At 38.1% G+C, this 9,493-nt stretch overlaps 1 pseudogene; it reads right to left on the minus strand.

The window, feature by feature from the left end:
• Nucleotides 1-7,100: 7,100 nt before the first annotated feature.
• On the minus strand, nt 7,101-9,064 carry LOC140840742 (allantoate deiminase 2-like; annotated as a pseudogene).
• Nucleotides 9,065-9,493: the final 429 nt, after the last annotated feature.

The following is a 9,493-nucleotide window of genomic DNA, read 5'->3' on the forward strand; positions in this document are numbered from 1 at the left end:
GTCGTACCGGAAGACAAGGGGGCGGAGTTTGCCAACCTCAAGCAAGGACAGATGAACATAGAAGAATACGTGTCCAAGTTCTCCTCCTTGCTAGAAATTCGCTCCACATGTGGCTGACAGCGAAGAAGCTACAGCTGATCAGTTCATCAACGGCCATGAACCCCGACATTTTCACATTGGTGAACACAGAGCGACCGGATAATTTTACTGATGCCCTGAACAGAGCTAAGGGAGCAGAAGCCGGTCTGATGAGACAGAAAGGGGCTTCATTTGTGCCTCCAGCACCAAGACCACAACAACCACCTCCCAGATTTGAGGGTGGCAGCAGTAGTGGAAGAAAGAAAGAATTTTTGAAAGCCAGGGGAAAGCAATTCAAGAAATCTGGCAGTAGTTCTTCCAGCTCCGGTGGTTCCAGACTGAGCCAGAGTTACACTAGAGTTTATTGCAAGACTTGCGGAGGAAGACATGCAACTGAGCAATGCCAGGGAGTGACTGGTAGTTGCAATTTCTGTAAACAGCCGGGACACTTTGCGAAAGTGTGTCCCCAGAGAGGTTCCCAAAGATCGCAGGGGGCCGAGTCATCAGGAATCAGCAGCCCAAACTGAGAGACGATCCGCTGCTGTTCATACATTTCAGCCAGCGCCAGCTCAGTCACAACAGAGGCCCGGAGGAAGCCAGACAGTTGGTCAGCCTCCGAGACAGCAGGCCAAAGTCTTTGCTTTGACAGAGGAGCAGGCCCGGGAAGCACCAGATGACGTTGTGGCAGGTAACTGTTCTTTATGTGGTTACTCTGCTTATGTACTGATTGATACCGGTGCTTCACACACATTTATTTCTGAACGATTTGCATTGCGTCATGCATTGCCTGTAGAGTCTTTAGCTACTGTAGTGTCGGTATCTTCGCCTTTGGGGATAGGTTTGATATCTGTAAATTCTGTTAAGCGTTGTGTACTACAGTATGATGGGCATGAGATTGAGTTAGATTGCATCGTACTTGGGTTGTCCGATTTTGATTGTATTATCGGTATTGATATGCTGACCAAGTACAGAGCTACAGTTGATTGTTTCCACAAGATAGTGAGATTCAGACCAGATATGACTGAAGAGTAGAAATTTTACGGTAAGGGATCTAGATCGAGAATTCCTTTAATATTCGTATTATCTATGACTCGATTATTACAGAAAGGAGCATAAGGATTCCTTATATATTCAGTAGATTTACTGAAGTCGAGTCCAGCATTGGCAGATCTGCCAGTTGTACGTGAGTTTGCTGATGTCTTCCCAGATGAGATCCCGGGATTACCTCCAGTTAGGGAGATAGACTTCAGCATTGAACTGATGCCAGGTACAGTACCGATTTCTAGAGCTCCGTACAGAATGGCACCAGTTGAATTGAAAGAATTGAAGGATCAGTTGGAAGATTTACTGGCCAAGGGGTACATCAGACCGAGTGTTTCTCCTTGGGGTGCACCAGTACTGTTTGTAAGAAAGAAAGATGGTTCGATGAGACTCTGCATCGACTATCGGCAACTGAACAAGGCAACGATAAAGAATAAATATCCTTTGCCTCGTATAGATGATTTATTCGATCAGTTGCAAGGTTCTTCAGTATATTCCAAGATCGATTTGAGATCGGGATATCATCAGTTGAGAGTCAGAGATTCTGATATCTCAAAGACGGCATTCAGAACCAGGTATGGACACTATGAATTTATTGTCATGCCGTTTGGTTTGACGAATGCTCCAGCTGTGTTTATGGGATTAATGAACCGTATCTTCCAGAAATATCTCGATGATTTTGTGATTATTTTCATCGATGATATTTTGATTTATTCAAAGAATATGAGTGAGCATGCTGAGCATCTAAGAACCTGTGTTGCGAATTCTAAGGACTGAGAAGTTATATGCTAAACTGTCGAAATGTGAGTTTTGGCTAAGACAGGTAGTATTTCTGGGTCATATTATATCTGGAGATGGGATATCAGTTGATCCCAGTAAAGTGGAAGCTGTGATTTCTTGGCCAAGACCGACATCAGTACCTGAAATTCGCAGTTTCATGGGTTTAGCAGGATACTACCGTCGTTTCATTAAAGATTTCTCGAGTATAGCTAAATCAATTACTCAGCTGACTCAGAAGAATGCTCCATTTGTTTGGTCTGAAGAATGTGAGACCAGTTTTATGGAGTTGAAGAAGAGGTTGACCAGTGCACCGGTGTTGACTATTCCATCTGGTACTGGTGATTTTGTGGTTTATTGTGACGCTTCTCACAGAGGGTTGGGATGTGTGTTGATGCAACGAGGGCATGTTATCGCTTATGCCTCAAGACAGCTTAAACCACATGAGACCCGCTATCCAATTCATGACCTGGAATTGGCAGCCATTGTCTTTGCATTAAAGATATGGCGACATTATCTTTATGGTGAAAAGTTTGAGATATATTCTGATCATAAGAGTTTGAAATATCTGTTTTCACAATCTGAATTGAATATGAGGCAACGAAGATGGCTTGATTTGCTTAAAGATTTTGATTGTGAAATCAAATACTATCCAAGAAAGTCTAATGCAGCAGCTGATGCACTGAGTCGAAAGGTATGTTCTTTATCCTTATCGACGATTGGTGTTTCAAATTTGATAGAAGACTGCTGTTTGTCTGGATTAGAATTTGAAACAGATTATAGACCGTTGAGACTTTATACGGTGCAAGTAGAACCTGAGCTAATTATGAAGATTAAAGCGGCTCAGAAAGTTGATCAGAATGTACAGAAATCAGTATCGATGGTTAGAGCAGGACATCGATCAGAGTATCAGGTACATGATAACGTCTTGTATGTGAATAATTGTCTGGTTGTGCCGAATGTTTCAGATTTGAGACGACAGATATTGTCAGAAGCGCACAACAGTCGATTCAGTATTCATCCTGGTGGCAGAAAGATGTATAATGATTTGAAAAGACAGTTCTGGTGGAAACAAATGAAGACTGATATCGCCGAATTTGTTTCCAAATGCCTGAATTGCCAACAGGTGAAGGCAGAAAGAAAGAAACCAGGAGGATTATTACAGAGTTTGTCCATTCCCTGAATGGAAATGGGATCACATTTCCATGGACTTTGTGACGCAGTTACCGCATTCCTCCCTAGGTTGTGATGCGATTTGGGTCGTGATTGACAGATTGACCAAATCTGCATGTTTTATTCCGTACAAGATGACGTACATATTTGACCAGATGACAGAGATCTATGTCAGGGAAGTGGTCAGATTACATGGAGTGCCGAAGTCGATTGTTTCAGACCGTGATCCTCGATTTACTTCGCACTTCTGGCAGAATTTGCAGCAGGCTCTCTGTACGAAGTTACATCTGAGTACCGCATATCATCCACAGATCGACAGACAGTCAGAGCGGACTATCCAGACACTGGAGGATATGCTGAGAGCAGTAGTGCTAGATTTCAGCACCAATTGGCAAGATGCATTGCCTCTTTGTGAGTTTTCGTACAACAATAGCTATCAGACGAGCATTGAGATGGCACCATTTGAAGCGTTGTACGGAAAGAAGTGTAGATCCCCTATCTATTGGGATGATATCTCTGAAGTACCTGAGATTGGACCAGATATGATCAGAGATATGACAGAAAAAGTGAAGCTAATTCAAAAGAAAATGAAGGCAGCCCAAGACAGACAGGCCAAATATGCCAATGTTCGACGTAGACCGTTGGTATTTGAGGTTGGAGACCGAGTATTTTTAAAGATTTCACCTTTCAGAGGAGTTGTCAGATTTGGCAAGAAGGGAAAACTGTCTCCACGATACATCGGGCCTTATGAGATTCTCGAGAAGATAGGAAATCGTGCCTATCGACTCGCTTTACCACCTTCATTATCTGGGATACATGATGTCTTTCATGTATCTTTATTAAGGAAGTATCTTCCTGATACTTCACATGCTATACAACCAGACGAGGCCGAGCTTGATGAATCTCTGAGCTATGTTGAAAAACCGATTCAGATTATTGATCGCAAAGAAAAACAGCTCAGAACGAAAATGATTCCACTTGTGAAAGTGCAATGGACTCGTCATGGTGTAGAAGAAGCAACCTGGGAAACAGAATCAGATATGAGACAAGAGTTCCCAGAGTTATTTCGATGATGTAAATTTCTTATACAGTTTTGTATATATACTCCTTATTGATACGAATGATTACCTGTGATTTCGGGGACGAAATCGTATCTTAGGGGGGGAGAAATGTAATGCCCTAGATTTTATATCATGTTAAGCAAAGATTATTGAAGTTAAATTGATATAATTATAGACGGGCTATTACGAGACCAGATTGGCCAAACATTTAGAGTATACAATTTTTGGGGCAGAGTTTTTGGCGCCCGAGCGGTAAAGATCGACTGCTCGAGCGCCAGTGTTCACTAAGATCACGTCGCGGGCAGAAGAGTTGGCGCCCGGGCGGTAGATTATTACCGCCCAAGCGCCAAAGGTGTATTCAGGAAAAGCGTGGACAGAACCTACCGCGCTCGGGCGGTAGATTTGCACCGCTCGAGCGCCGCCTGAAAATGGTGAAAACAAGCCACGTTTCTTTAACCGACCAACTTGTATATATATAAGAAACAAGCGATTCTCCTCAGAATCAAAGAGAGAAAACCGAGGAAAGGGTCAGGGGAAAGTTGTGAAAAATCCTTACGCCTTTTGTGAGAAATCCGTCCGTCCGATTTTAAATCCGACTTCGGTACTGTATTCCTATCAACGCAGGCTACTACAGGACGTAAGTTTTATTACGTTTTGACATGTCTTGAAATTATGAGATTACCAGAATTGAATGGAATTCATATATGATGTTCTTGACATGTTAGAAAGCGTAGAATCGAAGTCAGATTAAGAAACAGACTGAATATGGAATTGTTATGAATTTCGGAATGAAATTGACTAGAATTGATATCAGATTGGTACAGTGATTGATTGTAAATAATTGGAATTGATATAGACTGATATAGTATTATCAGTATCGCAAGATTGTACTGTTGTACTGTCAGAATTTGATAAAACAGAGATGTTGTGATTTGATTAGGATATTGATACAGAATATTGATATTGTCATTGCCAGATTGAACAATGACAGACTTTGAATCGAGACTTCGATTGTATCAGAGCGACAACAAGAAAGGTATAAATTAATGTTGAGTTGGGATTGCACAACTCAAGTGAGGTTTGACTTGAGTTTCCCTAAATCACATACTTTATTTTATTGCATTGATATTTGCAAATTATCAGATTGATATGTTAATGTATTGACTTAGAACAGGGTCAGAGTCCGAGTCTAGGGCAGACAGCCTAGCTAGGGCAGAACCGCCGAGTCTTTCTCAGAACCGATAAGACTCTAGACTTACGGTGTATCGAAGAGCTTCAGATGTAGATCGACGTCTATCTCAGACACATTCGATACAGCATATCAAAGTCTAAATTAGATTGGGATCCCTAGATTTGAGATAAGATAAGATTAGATCACGAGTCATTAATTCATGTAATCAGATTAGATACATGTTTTGATGTTTGTTTATGCTTTTATATATGTTTTATATGATTGCATTTAATACATTGTTTATACTGAGATATTTATATCTCACCGGAGTTATCCGGCTGTTGTCTTGTTTGTATGTGTGCATGACAACAGGTGGGACAGGTACAGGGTCACAGAGATGAAGACAGACTGAGATTAGAGTGGTGATACCGGACTTGGACTAGAGCTAGGGTTTGAACACTTGATAGTAGTTGTTGAACCTGAGTTTGTATGATTGTATATTTTATCAGATTTAGACTTTTATACTGATATTTATAGGAGTTTGATTCCATTACCTTCCGCATTTTAAAGGAAAAAAAAAATTTAGACCCTGTTTATTACAATTGATTAATTAGTCCCAATCACGATTAAGAACATGATTAGCGTCCGGGTCCCCACAAGAACAATGTTGAAGTAAATTAATTCTATCACTTCGTCTGATTTCTTATCTACGAAGTATTTAATATTATGTTACTTCACAATTGCAAATAACAACGAAGTAATTTACCTGTTACACTTCATTATTTTTTATTTTGATGAAGTAATTGTTAAAAAAAGACTTCGCAATATATGACTTATTACACTAATATATTTAGTGTATTAATAAATTACACTAATATATGACTTAATACAGTAATATAATTAGGCATAGTTTGGTACATGAGATAAGAGAGGGATTGATAAATAATCCTCCTTATCTCATGTTTGGTACCTTTTTAAAAAGCTCATGATAATATCATGGGCCCTTGATAAATAATTTTTTAGAAGGATAAAATATCCCTAATAGAAGGTGTGATAATTTTAATTTAATGATAAAATACACTACAAATAACTTAATTACCCTCAATTTATAAATGAATTTTTTATAAATCTATGCTAGTAGGTAGAAATTAAAATCAAATAAATATTTTATTTATTTTTATATATTATATAATATGATAATTATATAAATTAATTCGAGATAATTATATAAATAATTTTTATAAATCTCAATAAAATTATTATTATCACTCGATTAACCTTAAAAATTGATATTTGACTTGACTCAAAAAATCAAGGGCTCAATTATCATATTATATAATATATAAAATTAGGTAAAAATAAATAAATCATGCAAGTACTATCGACACATGAACAGATAAAAAATATGAACTCAAACAACAACTTTGAAATTATAAAATTTATTATGATAAGGTTAATTTTGTCATTACAATCTAATATATAAATTTAATCACTCTTATTAAAATCATACCAAACATTAAAGATAATATCCTACATCTTATTTATCATTAACTTATCCTTATATTATATATCATATGTTTATACTATCAGTGTACCAAACTATGCCTTAGTGTATTAAAAAAAGACTTCGCAATATATGACTTAATACACTAATATGATTAATATCCACGAATCCACAAATACATATTCATCAATCCACAAGTAACCCAAAAAATGTATTCACAAAACCAAAAGTATATCCAAAAATCCACAATGACAAACAAAATATTTATCCCAACATACACCATCCATCTAAGCACCTACATAGCAGTAAACAAATTCACTCCATTCACTTCTGACCTCGTCATATTGACATTGAGTGTAATATTGGTTCTTGATGCATCCTGCAAACTGAAATTTGAAAAAGAAAATACATTAGATTCTTCTATTTCAAATAAAAATTGACAGTTCAAATATAGTTCGATAACACATAGAACTGAACGCCTATCGCATATTCGGTGCATTCTGTTTGACACTTCATAGATAATAGCCTCTCGTCCTAGGTCATCCATAGCACGGATATCAACAGTAAAAGTTACATGTGAAAAAGTGAATATAATAATCTCATTTTCCTAAAATTCTTTATAGATGACTTTTCACTTTTCAGAACCTATAGTGCTTGCCTGCCCAGGAATTACATTACTTGCACTTGGCCATGTTGATATTTCTCCAACAGTACAAACAAGGGATCCTGCGAGAGTTTGTACTGTAGATGCTGTGCACTGACCATCGTAGGACAAGTAATACTCAGGTTGTTTACAAAGACTTTCAAGCAACACAATCAGTTCAGCTGCTGCCAGAGGATCCTGCCGCATGGTCATGGGGACCGTCCCTGCATGTCCTTGTGAACCTTTCACAGTTACCTATAAAATCATGAAAAATAAGCTTCACTAAAAACCAATGGAGGGTGTGGAAGATGGTTTCAAAAGTATGACACGGTTATTCACCATATGGTTCAAAAAGTAATCAAATGCCACCAAAATCCTTGCTTTTAGTCTTTAGAGTTTGTACATGCCAATTGGGTACTATACAGGGTAAAATGTATTTGAGTATGTTTCTTGGTTATTAGTTTGTGACAGCTCGTAACTGAAACTAGTGGAGGGAATGTGTATTAAAAGAATACTTAGTACTCTCATCCGGTCTGCCCTGCAATGCCTTTCACCAAACCAAGAGGAAGACCAACAGTCTCCAACACAGGCCCCTGTTCAATATGAACCTGTGACGCAAAAAATGAACCAGGATGTTAACTTATATGGTACATAATTGTTAAAATATGACATCAAATGGTCAGTCATATGCAAAGGTGCAATACTTGGCCTACCTCAATATATCCCCAGACAGATTCAGGGTCATATTTGAGCTGCAAAATGTTTTCCTCGGTAATCTCAATTGAGTTCTTTCTCAAAGCACCTTGCACTGTGACACCGCTGAAAAAATTATCTACTAGTCAGACAGCCGTTTACGACATTTCAAGCCAACATAATTCGTAAACCTTTTATCATGTGCCTACAGAGTTGAAGCAGGTAGAATGCCCGCAATTGCTGCACTTCCTAAGAAGGTGGATTGGAACCTAACCCCTTCCTCATCACTAAATGCAATAACCTGGAAAAAAATTCAAAAGATAGAAAAAGATTGACTTTCAAAAGATTATCCGAACATGTCACCCAACTGGCTTGCATGAAATCTGTATTTAGGCATAATGAATGTTCAGAATAAAGAATGTCACCTCCACCGGCCGGCTAAGTTTTCCGAGCATTCCAGTGATGTTCAACACCTTCAATGCTAGTATTGGAGTAATAATTCCCAATGCACCATCAAACATTCCAGCATCAACAACTGTATCCTATAAAAGACATAAGTTTACTTCCACTTAACTTCACTTTGTCTGCTATGATTTGAGGGAAAATAGCTCAAATGAGAAATAAACATATTTTACTATAGAAACGTTACTTAACCAAATGAGAACCGAATATCAGCACTTTCTCACTTGGGTTCATTCCACCAATTCGACCATGCACGTTGCCCATTTTGTCTATCCAGCTAGAAAAAAAGTTGATGTCATTCGAGTCTTTTGAGCATCATAACATAGAAGAATTGAAGTTTGAGTGCTCACGTCTTTTCAAATAAAAATATGGGGATTCTCTAAACAACTTCTGATAAACAGTTCCACACCCTCTTCGTACTGTTTTGACCTTCTATCCGAGTGAATCAAAGATTTATCCATTTCCATACAGCAAAATACCAGAAATATATAACAATAAATTTGATCTAAACATGCAAAATATTACATTTAATAATGTCATTTTCAATTTAATTTGTTGAGCGCCAAAAAAACGAAAGAAGACTACATATTGACTAACAAACGAAAGAAGACTACACAGATGCATATAAGTTAGAAAAACAAAAAAAAATTCGACGGAGACAATGACTAACAAACACCGTCATGTCCAGTCCTCAACACACAGTGCATATAAGTTAGAAAAACCGAAAATTAGACAATGCCTAACAAGAAGGGGACAAGAAATATTTTAGACAATGCCGAACATTAAGAACCCAGAGACGGACAACCAAGACCTTAGAAAACAACACGCACCTCCAAAGAAATGGTGTGTATCTCAACCACCAACCTCATCAGAAACTATTGAGTCATACA

This window comes from Primulina eburnea, chromosome 9, assembly GCF_022965805.1.
Source record: "Primulina eburnea isolate SZY01 chromosome 9, ASM2296580v1, whole genome shotgun sequence".
Taxonomy (NCBI): domain Eukaryota; kingdom Viridiplantae; phylum Streptophyta; class Magnoliopsida; order Lamiales; family Gesneriaceae; genus Primulina; species Primulina eburnea.